The 18,711-nt window shown below is 43.7% G+C and overlaps 1 long non-coding RNA gene across 1 annotated transcript in view; it reads right to left on the bottom strand.

Moving 5' to 3' along the window:
- LOC144141400 (uncharacterized) overlaps window positions 1–17,856 on the bottom strand; it is a 162,238-nt gene extending 144,382 nt beyond the window's left edge. The window contains exon 1 of the long non-coding RNA XR_013316582.1: window positions 17,800–17,856. This is a non-coding gene — a long non-coding RNA (uncharacterized LOC144141400). The remainder of the gene's footprint in view (window positions 1–17,799) is intronic.
- Window positions 17,857–18,711: the final 855 nt, after the last annotated feature.

Genomic DNA, 18,711 nt, shown 5'->3' with positions numbered 1-18,711 from the left:
ATCGCAGCTAGCGTGACACACCATCAAACGTTTATATCAGTGCCTGCACTCGTTTTCCTCTATGGGGGGGGGGGTTGCAGAGAAAAGCAGGCACGGAATGTTTCTATGCTTAACAGGAAAAACAGCGATTAAGACAAAACAAATCAGGAGAATAGACACACGCAACTCTGCGTGTTTCTAGTCTCCTTTTTTGTCCAGTCTTCAGCGCTGTTTTTCTCTTAAGGCATTATGTACCAACTGCTTCGCGTTACGCCTCTATTACAGCTCATTATCAATGCTCATCTGGTGCCACTAAAGCCCGCAATAATTAAAAATACAAGCTTTGCTGCTGCTTTGATTTTGTAGTATGGTGTAAACTCTCAGCAGGCTTACTTCCTCGCATGTACGGCGCGCCTACGAAAATATTCTCCCCTGTTTAACGGAACACAATTTTTAAATATAAGGTATGATTTATTTAAATCAGTATTGACATCACTACAGGCCTAGGGTTTCAGAAGGCTCGTGTTGCGACGCCTATCAGCACAGTTAGTTTCACAGAATGATGAATAAAACGTGCCGGTAAAACACGTCTGAGAGAATAAAAAACCAAAACAGTGGAAAAACGTTTAGACAAAACACTAATATAGTACACAGGTAAAACAATGAACAAAAAACACAGGTGCAACAAAATAAATATTGCTGAGGATTTGCGCCCACCCGTCCTCGAAAGAAAGTATGGCCTTTCTCAAAATAACCTCGCGAAATTACCAAAAAGAGAATCTCATTTAATGTGCTCAGACATACCACGATCACGTTGCTTTCCCCTAGTGTTTGAACATTTGATAGCGCAATACGATACCTATGTCGAAAGGTAATTATATTATATTACAAACCTTGTTATCACTTTCTCGAAAGTATTTTAAAACAACGCATTGTTTAATTGCGTGTGTAAAAACTAGCAATACTGCTTACTTATATACAATAATTAATGAATGTCAACTTACATTGCAACAGAAGTTTTTAACAGTGTTTTTATAAAATATAACCCTTGTTTTCTACGTATACATCAATTGATAAAACGGCGCTTGCCATACCGGAGAATACTATAACGTAGAGATTTTGGACAATAACCTTCCATTTGAAAAGTGCAGAAATACCGTCACATTCTAGAGTAAACACGCAGCGATTCGTAATTGCTTAAATATATTCCCGTGCGTCTATTACAGTATAATGGCCATCACTGAACTCCCCGAGATGTTTTACCGAGGGTACGTGTTACTGAGCGGCAAGAGAAAAATCTGCATTCGCACGTGTGCACATGAACAAAACCAATATTTGGTACTACCTATAGGCGTGACAAAAAATTCGTTAAATTTTGAAGGGATTAACGTAAATAACTGCGCTTCGAACCAGTCACGACTCTTATCAGCACCTCTCTTAAGGTCTGAAAGCACAGTATTGTATTTAGTGCTGCTAGACGCAGAAAAAGTATCGTTTCTGTACTAAAATATTATAGAGCATGCAATTACATCAACAATATATCAAAGATGATTGTTAAAAAAAAGTAGCAATAAAATAGCACAACGGTGTGATCCGTTCGCAAAAAGTTCCGCTCATGTTCAAAACACAAAGTTTGAGAACCTATAGGCAGGTATTTATCTAGGAGAGAGGTAAATGGTCACCAATACAGCAACTATACAACTGTATAAACTGATTACGGAAAATTTCACCATTCATAGTATTGACAGCCTTTCCTACACATACGAAAACACCAACGGGTGCCCAATATTTTTATTGTACCTGAAATAAATCGGACAGGTTTTCGAGGATTGTTTTCGTCGCGAAGCGCGAAAAATTATCATAATGATGCACATTTCGAAAAATCGAGCGTTGATAAAAACGCCAAGAGATCATGTAGATGTAGCTGTCACAGATTACTCGAAGGCTCTAAGCATCGCCACTTTGCACAAGCTGCGCAAATTTTCTCTGATTGAGAAACCACCAAAGCTTCTTTTTTATCACATTTAGGCCTCACCGCGCTTTTGGTGACAGCAAGTGTCCATAAATCCCCTTTCTACCGGTTCTGTACGTCCTCGTAAAGAAGGTTGGAGGAAGACGTTCTGGATGCTGCGATGTTGGCAGAGGGCAGCCATGTTTTATGTGATATGGCCTGTCACTTCGAGGACCCTTTTTAGTCGGGCGTGGATAGGTTTCCCCATTTACTTTCCCACGCAAGAAGTAAGAGATATTGGTCTGAGATTTCCGGTGTGAGTGGTTTGCCGGGCTTCGGGATGACAGAAGCACTTGAGTGTTTTTATTCATCGATAATGAAACCTGTTCCCAGGCTAGGTTTATGTGGTATAGGAGTTCAAAGCCGGCGTCTTCCATGTTCTCCAGGGCTTTGTGCGTTATCAAGCCAGCTCGTGGTGCACTTTTCTTATTGTTTTACGCTAGCGCTTCTTTCAGTTATGGCATGTCGATGGAATCATCGGTGTGGTGTTGGGATGGTCACTGCCGTTAGGTGTGATGTCTTTGATGTGGATGTTCTGCATCTGAAGTAGAGGGTGGCCAGTTTTTCCTTAAGCTGTTTGTGGGTGCCCTTGACAGTTCCGGTGATCCCCACTTTGCCTCCCATTTTTTGCTGGACCAATCATTAGGCGAAGCAGGTCCCATGTTTGCGTTCGGTATAGGCGGCCGCTAACGTGGTAACGTAATTTTAGCAAGGTTTCCTTAGCCAGGTCATTGGTGTAGGCAGGTGTTTTTTGTTGAGTTCCGCGATGTGTTTTCATAGATTTTGTTGTGTAGCTGAGGTATTCTATCGCTTGATGAACTGCCAGTGGCCTTTCTAAATTCACAGAACATGGCTGTCAACTTAGGGAATGTTTTCAGTAGTATTAATTTGGATGATGTGGCTCGTGATGTCTTTTTTAGTTGTGTGGCGCAGTAACTGTATTCTGGGTGTTTCTGGTTTGAATATGTCGGAATTTTAGGTAGAATTGGGGATTCCGTAAATAGGTAGATTTGGGAATTCTGGGTAAAATTTTACATTTTACATTGCATAACATGCTGTACCAATGAGTCTTGTATCGGGTTCCTGTGACTCCAATTTAGACAATATCTTTGTCTGACCCCAGATTCTTATTTATTGATGCCTGCCAAAACAAAAGCATGATAGTAGTAAACACTTAAACAGTTCTAACACAATGCAGTGGCGGAAAATCTTTTTATATATTACGGGGGAAAGCCACTAAGGTTCAGTTTTGAATAGTTCTGCTCTAGTGGAGGCAGAAGTCGACTTCATATGTGATGACTCGTCCCTTTTCAGCATAGAAAAAATTGCCCAACCTTCCCCGAGAATGAAGAGACCAATAATTCCAATAGTTCTGCATGACACGTCCAACTCGGTGGCAAAAAGCGGTTGGGGGTGTTTTCAAAGTTCGTGTTTTAGCCGGGATTTTGAATTGAGAGATTGAATGGTGCTAGGTATTTTGTATTGCAATTCCTTCGACAACTGGCATGCGTGTCATATTTGCACGACGCACGAAAAAAAGGATGAAGATGGAACTTGAGCATATATTTCACTAGGACAGCTTAGATGAGTGAAATGTTGTGTTCAGACCCGTGGTCCGCACAGAGCAAATGTTTGTAAACGGAGACATAGCTTCAGCTCTTCTGCGTAGTAGCTTCGTGAAACAATGTGACGTCGCTGAAAGCATATTACACATCATGAATCAAAGCGCTGGTGAACAGTGGTCTTTAGACCACTATAAGCCAGAGGGGTTGAGAAATCCGGAAGAAATATTTTCGAGGCCACATGCAACTATTTGCTCGAATCATTGACATTCGAGCCGATTATGTCTTATATCCAGCCAATTATGGCCATAATCGAGCCGATTATGACCATTATGTCTTACACAATGGCCAAGATTTGTGCGGAAGGAGAGGCAAAACGTAATTCATGATATCTTTTACGTACTATCTACTATGTCGAACTCGGGTGTGTGGATATGTACCCCTAACTGCTGCCATTACATATCCTGCGCGTAGGTGACATAATACTAAGTCTATAATGCTCACGTCATTACAGCCTCTTTGACTGCGGAAAGGATTCCCAAGTATTTATAGAAGTTTCTGTTTATTTATAACAATTTGTATTTATAGCAATTACCGACATCCAAGCACCGCCATAATACTTCATGAGCCTCCGACCAAATTTGCGGCTCTTTGAAACAGAAAATAACATTTTGCAGTGTATACTACTGTATCAACTTTTTATGAGCAGGTTTCACTCCCTGTTTAACATCGGCGGCATCTGTGCCACAAAAAGTTCTATGGCAGCACGTTGGGTACACAAAGACCATTGGAGAAGCTACGCGGGATCTGCCTTAAACGATTTCGCTTGTCGCTTTATGTGCGTTCCACTGCAAGAACTTCGTACTGCGCGAAACGTTACCCCATAGCGATCACCACGTATCCTAGAAAAATTGGGTAAATGCTACAATGTTTTATGTTCAAGTTGATGGGATGGCTGCTCGCTGAAACACGCTCTGACGCAGCCCAAATTCAATTGCGGACGTTTCTGTCTTCTCTGGGCTAAATACCTGCTGCTGTGTTTCTGTGGAGTATCATGGCACATAGCCAATACATATGCCTCATTTTACTGCGCTCTGGTTACCGCTCTTATGATAACCACAATCAGGCGCTCCAATTTAGCACTGAGACCCTATCTTCAATAAATATAATTAACAATTAATTACTTAAATTTTAAGGACGTCTACCGCGTGTCAAGGGGTGTAAGATGATGCCAGATATTCAAAAAAAGTTTATAAAGCGAACCTATGCCAGTCAATTATCATAAAAAAGGACACAAACTTGAGAAGCAGCCAGCGAGGTAACATGCAGAGACCAGCATTGGCTAACCGCGCATATATCTAGGCTTCCAATATTTCTGTTCGCAGCAGTACACATAGTGAATACTTAGGCACAGTCCCGTATAGTGGCCTCAAACTAACACCGTGTTTATATAAGAATTCTGTACGAAATCCAAATGAATCAAATTCGGCCACCTTCGCCATGGATATGCGAAGACTGACGGCAACTACTCAGCTGGTAGTTTTCACAACCTTTATTTGACTTTTATTAGGTCTGCTCCTTTCTTCAGAGAAAAACTGTTGGAAATCCGAGCTTCCTAATGGAAATTGAGGCCAATCAAACTACCCTACCTACCCTGCAAATATCGAAACTGCCAGATTTGAAAGCCACAGTTGACTTCAACTCAGCCCATCTCCAATGCAAACTCCAAATCTTTCAGCCGCAAGCAAATGCTCTGCGCACCTTATCCAATGATAGCGCAATGATTCCGTTTCCTGGTGCCCATAGGAACGGACGTGGAGTGGTTGGCTGTGTGCGAACTGCGGTAACGGCCGATACCAGTTGCGGCGCAACAGTTTCTGCGGTTTCTAAATATTTTCGTGTTCTCCTTCCGCCCCTTTCCGCCGGTGAAGCGTTGAAACGTATAGTTGCTTCCATTGGGATGTCGCTGGTCGAGCGCATAGTATCACAAACTCCAGGCAGCCTTTGAACGAGGCCGGAGGGATAATAAAAAGTTGTGGCACAGAGGTCTAGCAGATGTCCAATGTACGGCTCGTATATTTTCGGATGGACGACACAAAAAAACTGTCGTAACGCGTGCTATGGAGCGTGAAAGCATCGTTTTCAACCCCCTCAAGCGCGATCTTTATATAGGGCTACACAGGTTTGCCTTAAACGCTACTAACGAGACGATACGCAAGATACTCGCCGGTTACGGCAAGGTGAAGGCAGAGAAGAGTGATTAGTAGTTTGTTCATCTCCTAGTCTACAACGATTATTGTGCGGCTAGGGCTGCCTGAGGGGGCAAAACCGGAAAGGCTTCCTCACCTGCTGCCCCTAAGTCCGTGCCGGGCCCTGGGCGCAGCATACCCCAGTACATGAGCAGAGAAAGCCGAGTCCTCATATGCAAGGAATGCCAAGCCTTCGCGCACATGGAGGCTGACTGCACACGCTTGTATTCTCTAGAAAGGCGCGAAGCGAGGGAGAGAACAGCGAACTTGATATCAATGAGGAAGAAACAGAAAAACAGGCGCCACCGGCACCCGAACACAAGAACCCTACCCCGAGCTGACAATATGTGGAAACACTGAGGGAATGAGCAAAGGCAAACCACAGACGAAGAAACGCCGCAGCGCACAAGCAGCCGACCCTTCTCGGGAAGCGGACGCAACGGTGCACGATGATTACCCAAGGAGAGCGCTGGAACCAGTAACGCCAGGCCACAGAGGATGGACATCTGGTTTTGTCATGATGTACCCCGAGCGCGGGAACACAACGAAAAAATTGCTGAAAAAAGACGCAGCAAGTGCTCGAGTGGCTCAGTGAAGAGGAAGAACAAGCAAAAAACCGAAGGGTCTTGAGACAAGCGAGGCGAAAAAGAAAATGAGCAAGGCGCAGGGTTCGAGAAAGATCCAGAAGGTATCGAGGGCAGCCAGCGGATCGCCTACCCCGAGATAGCCTAACCATGCGCTCCAGCGGCAGTCGCCTAGACTGCGGGAGCGCTACCCCAAGCAGTGCTGGTGTTTCCGCCGACCAGCTTCTTCGTCACATCGTCATGGTGCCGTGGCTGTGCTCGGATGTCGGGGCCACGCCACGTCAACGACAACAACCGCCAGTGGTAGTAGCCTTCACAGGGAGCTCCTACTCGCCGCCGCTACCGCCGCGCAAAACTGTGAGTCCCCTTGTGCAATTTCCCGCGGCTTGGACTCGTACTCTTCTTGCAGCGAGAGTGTATCAGCGTGCTACACCTCACTTCTCGACATGTTTATCTATTTTTTCTTCTTCCTTTTCCACCTTTTGATTTTTTACAAATTCTTCCATTTTCGCAATACGGTCACCTTCCTCGTCACTTGTAAGCATCTCCACCTACTGCCCTGAACCTGCCATAAAACTCAATTTTCAGCCGAACAGTCGTCTCCACGAGAAGGACTGGATAGTATGGACAAACAAAACCAGCGATTGCCAGAACCGGCTTCTAGGAGGTGTTGCAGAAACAAAAACCAGCCAGTCACAAGCAAGAGAGGGATGTCACCCGCCGCGGTTGCTCAGTGGCTAAGGCGTTGCGCTGCTGAGCAGGAGGTCGCGGGTTTGCTTCCCGGCCGCGGCGGCCGCTTTTCTGATGGAGGCGAAAAGCAAAAACGCCCGTGTGTACGAGATTTCGGCGCACGATAAAGATCCCCAGGTAGTAAAAATTAATCCGGAGCCCTCTACTATGGCGCGCCTCATCGCCTGCGTTGCGTCGGCGCGTTAAACCCTACAATCAATCAATCAATCAATCAATCAATCAATCAATCAATCAATCAATCAATCAATCAATCAATCAATCAATCAATCAATCAAGAGAGGGATGTCGTCCCCATTAAAAAGCACAGAACAAAGTGTACTTAGGGTATGGAGCCCAAAGCGCACTTCATGGTATGGGGTAAAGGAGAGCACATATGCTTTGGTTGCTGCTTCAAAATTCTCTGCCGTAGAAAAGGTCTTTTCACTACCCATCCGAAATGCGTGCTGTTTTAGAAGGCAAAATAAACTATATGGCCTGGTTACGTAGCTAGACCTTGATATCGACGCCGTGCCGGAGACGAAAGTCGAAAGTGAGGTTCAGACTGACTGTATGGGGCGAAAGTTAAGAACGCACTATTATGCTTATTTTTGAACGCGGTTGGTATATTTGTGGAATGTGTCCTTATAAGCAAGCCGTTTGGGGTGGCGTTTGAAAAATGGCACAGCGTAAAAAAAAACGCGCTTCGTTCTATGTGACTTTTGCTTTTGAACACCGCAAAGCATATTGATACGTGTGTATGCACCACCCACAGGGTAAGCGAGGCGTGAAGGTTTTGAAGACATAAAAACCACTGCAGTGGCGATGAATACATTGCGGTAATATGATCTTTATTAGCGTATCCTGTGCACGAGATAAAACGAGCTCTACACCCTAAGATGATGACACCAGCCTTATGCCAAATGGAGAAAGATATTCGTCTGAAGAATGCCGAAAACATGTTCCCTATTCGCTTCTCCAAAGCGATGGTACGAATGCTTGGATAGGACGTACATTTAAGAAGAACGGCTGTAATATGCAGCGACTACAGTGCTTTTCCAGGCTCGTTCTCTGGCTACTGCATAGTGTCGTACTGCCTTAGTAAAACAAAAATTATGTGGGATTTATAGAAAGTGCAATGATAAAATCTTAGAGGATAATATTGTGGGATAACATGTAATTTCAACTGTAGAATATATTTGTAATATTAGGAGCAAAAATTACGGAGATCACTTGAAGCACTTCAAACAAGAAAGAAAAATGGAAGCCGTTAAAATAGGAAGCACCAATAAGAACAATGCACACAAGTAACAAAGCCCTTTCGTGCTTATTTGCAGAGAATTTTCAGTACAAAACGAGCCACGGGGGCGTTTGACATGACATACAGCTCACAACAGCATAACTTGAGGCGACTTATGTGGAAAGGTATGCGTCGCTCCTCACAGCGAAAGCAGAAAAATTGTATTGGCCAAAACGCCAACAAAAGCACACTGGGTACAAAAAAAGATATCCTCGCTGAAATAAAACTACATAAATTGAATACAAAGGCACTATTAGCGGAGAATACGTAAACATAGATTGTGATTTTTTAGCACAAAGTACTTTGTTTTTTTTAAATCCTGTTGAACTTTAAAAGTTTTAATAAGAGTTCGTACTCCCCTGTGAAAAATGCGATGGCGCAACAAAGTTACTGTAGAAACTTTATGGACAATCCTCGCTGCAGCGATGATGATGATCTTATCGGTGCCTGTCATCTCGCTGGAGCAGCTCAGGCTCGAGCTGCTTCGTCTTTGTCCATCCACCATCTTGTAATAGAACCACCATCGCATCACCGGGACGTCTCGGCCCTTGGTCTCTCCTCTCATTTTGAATGGGGCCGAAACCCGGGAAGAAGGCCCGCTGCGATTCGGAGGCATCCGAACTTTGGCCTATTAGAAGGAGGACCCCTCGATACCGAAGACGGACCCTGGTGATCGCCAGGTCGACGCTGCTACCCAAAGCCGAACAATGCGATGGGCGGACGAGACGACGGGAACTCCTCACCTGCGACGATTTTCCCCGATGATCGCGGGCAGCGATATTATAAACGGTTCTATTTCTTCATTCAATATTCTCAATCTAACTTCTTATTTCCTTAGCTCATGCAGTAACCTCGTCAACACATCGCTAACGCCACTGCTTGTCATACACAGGCCTAATGTTGCTCTTGCTTCTTTACACAGTGCTCGAGCTCTGTACTTTAATTATTCGAGTCTCGTTGTGAGATGCCTTGTTGTCCTCCGAATGGCGTGTGCCTCGAATTTCTTCGTTCCGAATGCGTTGACGGGTCAGTGCAACGGCTATCTGTAGATGTTTTGGGAAACCGTCCGGGATGTCAGTTTCGGAACACTCCCGATCCATAGCTTGTGGTGACGCCAAGGGAGTCGAGGAGATGCCCGACTTCCTCATGGCAATGTCGGTGGTCTCTTGGAAGGCACAGAATATCAAGGCATCTACTGTCTGAAGATCACGCGCAGCCAACGAAGTTGTCGCATGGTCACGCTGTGCTTGCGGTAATAACTGTGGCTTGAGCGCTGGCAGCGATATTATAAACGGTGAGGAGAACTCCGCTGCTCATCGCGCAATGGAAGATTCAGCACCTTATATGCACGAATGGAGTATTCCTGTGTCTATGACGCGGCTTCAGGAACTTAACGCAAGAAGAGAACAAACGCGTTTGATCACTCGAAGGCTATGCAGAGACGCGAAAGGAGCACAAGAATTCTCCGTAACGACCAGTGATGTGGACGAGGGGAAGAGTTGTCTGCACGAGTTACGCAAAACTGAAGTGCAGCTGAGAACATCAAACGAGGAAATCGAGCCTCTCATCGACATTGACCACCTATACGAAGAATGTGTTGCAAATATTGAATATGAAGACGAAATTAGGCATGTTATGATTCGATTATACTACCGATTCAAAGACAAAATATCTGAAACCAATAACCATTGCCAGATGCAGATGAAGTTGCAATCCTCAACAAGCTTCAGTGAGTTTTTTACACTGACTGAACTACTTTGCGACGCATGCTGTTTGAATTACCCCGAGGAAGGAACCATCTTACAAGAAACCTCGCCTCCGTCACATTGGTTATCTCAAACCGAATGTGAAAATAAGACCCCCTTTCGGGCGACGCCTCACATCCCCACGAAACATTGGGTAGTATCGTGTTCGTTTGAAGAATTGCCACAGATGACCGAGAAATAAGTAAGCTGCTTGTCGGAGGCCGCAACGATGACAGAACATACCTATACCGTATACCCTGAGCACAGAGACACCGATGCTTCTGCTGAGAAGTTTAAACGGCAAGACGGCATTCAAACGTTTGTAGCTTACAACCAAGCGATGCCGCAAACCAAAGAAAGGGATCTTGATTTGTTTGTAAGAAATGCAAAGAAGACTGCTGCGGTACGCACCCGACAACGCGCTCTAACGAAGGGAGCACTTGGCAGGCACCATTCGAACAACCAGGATACATCGGGCTGCGCCAGCCGGATTAGAAAACTACAGCGTTCGAGAGATAAGCGGAAGCCGTCAAGGCACTTTTATCAAGCCCCAATGAAAATACCAGAATCTGCACTAGAATTCAAAAGCGCCAAGGACAACAAACGAATTTTAACCTGGCTGTGTGGACTGCGCCGACATTCTATGCGTGGGTTCCACCAGTGCCCCCCAAGACGGCACTGGCGGCAGTTTCCCCATCTGACTGCCTCATCGGATTGAACCGGACCGAACTTGAAGTACCGACCGGACGCGGACTCGCCGCTTCTTCTTTGGGGCCGCGGAAGATGTAGAAACTTTATGGACAATCCTCGCTGCACCGATGATGATGATCTTATCGGTGCCTGTCATCTCGCGTGAGCAGCTCAGGCTCGAGCTGCTTCGTCTTTCTCCATCCGCCATCTTGTTAATAAAACCACCCTCACACCACCGGGATGTCTCGGCCCTTGGTCTCTCCTTTAATTTAAAGTTACTATTATAATACCCCAACGCAGTGCCAGAAGCTGACGAAGCGTTTCAGTACTTCATCAGCATAATAAGCAGCCATTGTGGTCGACTGCAGGATGAAATCTTCTCACATCGACCTCCAACCACTTCTGTCCACGCTGCCCGAGTCTATTCTTACAACCCCGAATTTTCTCATTTCTTATCTACATCGAGTTACTGACCTTTACCTTCTTTTAGATCCGTTGCTCGATGTCCATTCTATTGCCCTTTGGGTCCACCTGTTGTCCAGTCAGTGTACAAGATGCCAGCCCCCCAAGTGTAGTTGTTCTTCTCAAAGATCTGTGATATCTTGGGCTCGAGTTTTCACCATAATCAAGGTTGCTCATTTTCTGTGCCTAAGTTTTACTCCTAACATAAATTTTCTCCATGGCACATTGGGTGGACAAAAGTTTGCTTTCCAGTTTTTTTGTAAGGCACCAAATTTCTGCTGCCTATATCATCATTAGCAGTTCACATTGGTTTAAAACATTTTTAGGAATAGATGCAGCCAACGTTTTTCTATTTGCGTGCGCTTGCCGAAAGCAGCTGAACGTGTTCCTCTTATGCGCGTGATTTCTTTTAAGCGCTGCAGGTCAGCACTGACCACCTAGCAATTATGGTAATATTCTTCTCCTTGTCCCGATATTTTGTCACCTATGCAGCACGAGATGCGTTCAGATATTTGTTCATTATAACTAATGTTTTTTTTTCATATTTATCCTCAGCCCGACGTAGAAGCTGATTGTTTTTCTTCAATCTTTTTTGCAGTTGTCCTGAAGATTCAAGGAGCAAGACTTTGACGTCTGAAAATCATAAATTGCTCCAGCATTCCTTCTGTATCCGCAAGGCTAAGTTTTCGTAGTCTAGCCTCCTGAATACAATCTCCAACCATGCAGTGAACAGTTTTGGTTAGATGTTATCTTCTTGTCGCACCACGTTTTCGACCGCGAGTTTATCACTTTGCATGTGAATGGTAATCCTCTCCGTGCAATCTCATATATGTCGTATTAGAGTTTTAGGTAGTTCTTTTGCATTCTTTGCTCCTTTCAGGCTCCCATCAGTGCGGTGGTGTTCAATAAATCAAAATACTTTAACAGACTACAATTTTTATGTAGGTGACCTATTATATTTAGCGCGTTCTTTAAATAACATGTTTATGACATTGATGTGATCTTTTGAACAGTATCATTCTCTCAGCGCAGCCTGTTCTCTGGGTTGTTCCAAGTGTGCCCTGTAGTTTATGCGACGAGGTATTATCCTGGTTAGCTCTGGATATCTCGGTTGCCTAATATACAGCGTCTTTTTCAGTTCCTCTTTATTCACTGGCGGAACATCGCAAACTAAGCTTGTTAGCAATGTAATTTTCACTCTTCTAAAGTCGCTACTATACACCCCTTTTATTATCTCGTCCGAGTTGTGGGTAGTGTTGCCCTGTTTATTTTATGTAAGAACACTCTGTCTCGGCCAAAAGCCAGCTTCCTTCTTGTTGCCTTCAAGTTTCCTTTGTCCAGTGTTTCGTCGATGCCCGCCATGTTGTACGCATAAATGTCGTTTGTTTTAGTTCTGTTTATCAACATTGACAGTTTCGACATTTTGATTTGATCCACTCCACATGACAATTTGTTGGTCTGACAATTTTCGGTAAACTGCTGTGTTCGTTGAGATAGTATACCTGTTTGTATCCGAAGTGCTGCTTCTGCAATAGCAGCTGCTGACTCTGTAATTGCTGTTGTTAGGTTGTCATTTATTGGGTCGACACCATCCTTGTTCTTCCAGTTTAAAAGCGTGAATTCGTTCTAAAGGCGTCCTTTAAACTCCTGCGTCCTGTCTCTGACCGACTAAATTCTAGGATTCCTCCATTTTACGCGTTTTTTTTTCCGTGTTTACATTTTGTCTGACTTTGCACCTAACCATCCTATCATCACTGTACTCAATCCCCCTTAGATCCTACACGTTCTGTAGAATCCCTGTGTTGTAAGAGAAAATGAACTCACTTCGGTATTTTTCATCCCGCCCGGGCTTTTTATTGTCCATTTCCTACACTTGCCTATGCGAAACAATGTGTTTAAAAAATGCGGGTTAGCTCGCTCCGAAAATCTAACCATTGTCCCTCCTCGCCAGAAGCGAGGGCCCACTGATTGTCGTACTAATTTTTTTTGTGACCACTTATGCCTTCCAAAATCCTATTACAATTGTTAAGTGCGCTGTTCTTTTATTCAGTGCAGACTCAACATCGTCCATAGAAACAATTTACGGCCACATCTTTCTCGCCAGATATTTGTACATCTGTTTTCATTACTTACCCTGCACAACTTGTTAAGCTTAAACACAACGACTACGACGTTTTCGTTCAAACTGTAGAATTCTACGACGTTCCTTGATATCTTTTTGTGTTTCCAAAATTCGACCCTGCGCTCGTCCTTTCCGTAAGGTGCCCAATTGCGCAGAATATGGCCGCCAGTGATTACTCTGAATCCTGCTCCTGTTCGTCTAACCTCAGTAAGCACAATATTATCCCGTTTACGTCAGAGAGCTCCTCTAATGGTGCAGTCAAACTTCCTTTGCTTGAGAGAGTTCGTGTCTTGAACGTAGCCAAGTCAAGTGCCAGAGGTGGCTCGTCCGGAGCCAGAGGTTCTTAGCACATGGTGCTCTATCATTGGCCTTACCCCCGCCGAGTCACGTGCTCTACAGATGCTGGGGACTGAACGCCGAGATTTGGGTTGTCAAATATAACTGGTTAGTGCACCTACTGAACCAGGGCGTCCATATCCTTCACTAGTGAGGGAGTGCGGTGTGTCCCAAAAAGCTTTCTTGGTATAGACGCACATGTTTAGTTTATTCTTTAAAGTATCCGTGGTAGGTTTTACTTCCGCACCAGGCAGCACTGTATACCTAGGATTTTTTGTCACAAAAGAAGTAAAAGAGAAAAAAAACGGAGGGAGGGGAAAGCAAGAACCGTAGAAAAGGGGAAACAAAAAAGGAAACCGTCACGTGTTTTTCTTATAGTTCTGCTTCTATCGGCACGCTAAAATCTCAGACGGTGTTTCGTCTTCCTTTTAGAGTGGCAATTCTATGGTCGACGTCGTTTCTAGGGACCTACACCGTTTGTCACAGAACTGAGCGAGCCAGCAAATAAAGATCTGCCGGGCCATGTGTTGGAATAAGAAACATATCTTGTGTTGTGCTTTGAAAACATATTCAGTAGAAGGCGTTTTTTTTCAATCTGTATGGGCGGCACCATTAACAAAAAGAAAAAAATCGAAACAAACAAACTAACAAATTGCTGGTCATTTAGGTTTCAGACGGAGTCCAAAAAAAGTATGCAGCTTTTCCTGAATGAGCTTAAGGGACGACAAGGAAACCCATCTTGCGCTCTTCGGCACGTGTTTAAAATGCCTTCTGGCCTGCTTGCAGAAGAAAGACTTACATAAACAGCATGAAAGTTACGGCGGTGCAACTCGGTGCGCAACTGTGAGTTAAGGTGCGCAACTCGTCTGTCTAGAGTAAATAGGCGAACGAGTGAAACAGGAATTAAAATATCTAGTGTTTGTTGTCTGGGGCCCATAATGCGACTTCGAACACTTGTGTGCTCTGGGCACGCGTCTAAGATAACCTCAATACTTCAACCCATATTAAATACTTTATCCTCGCGAAGTCCCTACGTCCTGATGTCGGAGTGTGGCCATTAATATGTACATTTTATATCTCCTGTTTTAACTGCCTATTTGAAGAATCTTTTAAGTTGGGGGTCCTACGGACGTCATTGTATGCTCCGCACACAATATTATTTCCCATAACTCAAGATGTTTTCAAAATTTATAAAGTAACGTCATACCACCCAATAAAGCTCAACCAACATAAACTACAAAATCAGCTACAACTGCTGCGCAAAATGTCCCAGAGTGTGGTTGGCATCATTTCAGGGCCACATGAAGCATGCGGAATTAAGGGAAGACCAACTGTCGAAACAAAGGAAAGAGTGGGAGGATACGCGACAGCAAACCGGTGTTCAAATGCTAGAAGTGGACCTGCGTACGCTTTCAATCGCTTGTCGCACGCTGGACGTGTGACCGTCTTTGAGCATAATAAGATCACGTATGTTATTTTAGAAGGTGTTTGCATGCCGTACAGCAAATTAATAACTGGAAATATTTTAAACAAGGTGTTTGGAAAGCGATAGAAGTGCAGAGCTCTGTGAGGCAGGTGTGTCCTCTGTGAGCCCTTTTCTTCGTCATTTATAATAAATCTTTTTTCTTCGGAACAAGAGAAAAATAAAAATTAAAAGCATTTCAGCTACATGAAGCTGAGATCGAGTTTGGCATTCAATGATAATATTGCTGTGTTAGCAAAGTAAAATGGCCTTTGCATGTGAACAAATGCGCAATCAACTAGAAGAAGGGCCAACAAAATCTGGCATGGAGAGTGGAGCGCAATGCCGGTGTTCTTTCAAAATATGTATTGGAATCACGCCGGTAATGTTCTCAAACGTGCCCCTAGAGTATTATTCAGACAGTGACCCTTACTGGGAGAGACATACTGTGCAGCTAACAGAGAGGGCACCTAAATAAAATTGTGATAATTCACCCACGTTTTCCCAGGCAACAGTTTTGAACCTAGTCTAGGTGAGCTAACTTTGTAAATAATACTAATTTCTCCATTCTTCGCGAGTAAATGTTTTAAAGCTACACTGAGATTTTACAGCACATGTTGGCGGTTCAGCGTGGGAAGTCACACAATGCTCGTGAAAGCACTATTATTAGTGTTTAGCTTTAACGCATTTCTGTTTACAAAAGTTGGCTAACACTTCTCGTTTTTGTTTTAATTAAAAAAGCCCATTTTTCCGCACTGTTTCTCAAATGAGATGGCGAGGTTCTTTGAGAGCTTACTGTTACTATGTTCTGTATGCCAAGTCGTACCCGCGGGTATATAAACGAAGTGGTGGACTCATTTAGTTTTTAAAGGAGCGCTTCTCGTTTGGATATTTTAGCGCAGTTTCTAAAAAACCACTGCACAGATACCTTTGTATTACTGTTCTTCCAGATGAAATGTACAGAACACTGTACTCGTCAAGCCTGGGTAAAGAAGTGTTAATGTGTGTTAAGAAGCCTGTTGCACCGGGGATGAAAATGTTTTTCTTCAAACTGCACACTTGTACACTCTTTGTAGGGACATAGATGCACGAAAAATGGATATTTATGGCGCGGGGGAACACGGTTGGTTGTACGAGAAACCGGAAAATATTGAACAAGACTTTTCGAACTGTTGGGGCGGCGTTTTCTTCTGGAATGTTTTGCAACTTACGTTGAAAAAAGATCTGGAATGATGTATATGTTTTTTGTTATTTGCCTAATAAACAGGATGATGTGCTTGTTCCCCGTGATCAAATAATGTTACGAAGCCTACACCGCTGATGCAGTTGCCGGCTGGAAATCACAGACTCAGACATTGATGCTCATCCCGTCGGGGAGCATGTTCACGAGGCTATTTTCTGGTTCCTTGAAGTAGAAAAAACTTAAAACTGTGTTCCAGGCTGTGTTCTAACTCGAAGGAATAACAAAGGCGAAAAAGGTGTAGCAAACACCGCTGTAACACAAAGAAGATTGTGATTTTTTTAGTATAGCGCTTAGTGATAAAGTCTCAGTTTCCAAAGAAGGATCTCATTTTAAAATAAGAAAGAAGATAACAGCCCAACTGTATAGATGACGGTTATTAAAGCCAGGAAACTAGGTTCGACTCCTACCACGACAAGTGTTGATTTTTTTCCAAATGGTCGCACATCTCATTTTTCCACGGAGCTAAAAACCCCGTAGCTCCCGTGCCGTTGGAGTGGCCAACTGCTAAAATTAACCATGTCAAGGTGACCGGATCGATTCCTGAAAACTTGGCATCCTCCTTTATTTTCTTAATACTCGCTGTCCCGCCAATGGCTTGTGGGCTCCTGGTCGCGTCACCACTTTTTATTATTCTTTTTGGCCTAGCATTTTGCTCCGCTACATATATGAAGCTGATGGTTTTCTGTTAGCAACCCCCATGGACAAGCTCCAGCGTAAATATCTCCGCTAGTAAAATAAGAAAACGTGCTTTGCTTCAACCCCACATCAGCTCGCAACAAAACACATAGGCGAACAACAGGGAAGTCATGGTTAATTCAGTAGTGCGTATAATAAAAAGACGTATTTATTACCGTTTTAAATTTGTAATACTTTTTAAACTGTCATTACTCCCATGAGTGGGACGGAAATATATTATGCAGATTTTTTGAAAATGTTCTGTATTTGTGTTACCACAGCTTTGGTTAGACTACCATATTGCACGCGTTCACACCTAATAGATTGCTGCATATTAAACCATCAAATACCCATTGTACATGCGTATTTATTACATAAAGAAGATGCTTATTTGTAAAGAGTTATTTACCTAGGGTATTTTCTAACGAAATGCTTCTTAGCATGAAGAGACTGAATTTCAATATACGCTCATTCAGCCGTACAGGGCTGAACAAAGACATCGGAAATATTGAAAAATGGAATCCATATACCCTAAGGAATTTATTTTTAAGCAATTGACACATCTTATCTTTGACAAGATCTATTTATATGTGTGGTTATCGTGTCATCGGGGGTCAATAAATTGCACACAACAAATTAATAACAGGACTCACATATTCCAACAACGTTTGACATCAGCCTTCTGTGGATGTTCACGATTTCGTTCCCGCTGTAGTCCTAACAAAGTTTAACATCTCACAGCACGGAAGTCTCAATATATAGCCTGAAACGACGGCTTAGATGACGTCAAAATCAAACTGCATGAGGACATTTAAGAAAAATTCTTGAGGGATATACTATGCACGCCAATAAATCATTCCGTTGTCGAGCACAAATGTGGAAAAAAGCACCCCTTAGATATTTCAAAACTGCGTTTCGGTTTGTGTAGTTGGCTGGCAATAAAGAGCCGAGAAAAACTTTGTAATAATCTATACGACACACAAATGCACGATTGACACATCTTCTCCAACAGATGTTGCGAGCTCTAAGTTATGTTGAAACCCTGGTTAAAAGATATGGAGGCATTGCCGTGAAGCGTGCACAGAGGAGCGACTGATACGCTGCGTGAATTACGTTGAACTTGACCATTCCGGCAATGTATGTTATGGTAAAATTTTGCGTTGGCGAGGTTTAACGTACGCCATGGCTTTCAATTCCAAATAAAACACAAAGAATTTGTGCGATTTCCACGCCGAAGCTGATTATGGGACATGAAAGGCGCCGTATGAAGAGAGCAAAGGTGTATGTTGATCATATCATCGTCTTTCTGGTCTGCGCAGCCGTGGAACTAAAGGCATTTTCGTTTTGGGATTATATTCTGGGCAACTGCGCGAAAAAAGACGCGGACAAAGGGAACGAACAGGACGAGCACTCGTCCTGTCCGTTCCCTACGTCCACGTCTTTGTTCGCGCTGTTTCCCAGAATGACGCCATACCAACTTGCCCAGCTCACCACTCTGGGCCTTTATCACCAAACGACTGCTTGGCCGAAATCAAACTTTTTCAGATCAGCAGCATCACAACTAC

The sequence above is a fragment of the Haemaphysalis longicornis genome, unplaced genomic scaffold (genome assembly GCF_048455015.1).
Source record: "Haemaphysalis longicornis isolate Haplotype H1 unplaced genomic scaffold, Haemaphysalis longicornis Haplotype H1 scaffold_6, whole genome shotgun sequence".
NCBI classification, from domain to species: Eukaryota; Metazoa; Arthropoda; class Arachnida; order Ixodida; family Ixodidae; genus Haemaphysalis; species Haemaphysalis longicornis.
Note: the sequence above shows the minus strand (reverse complement) of the source record. Positions and strands in the feature narration are given on the sequence as shown.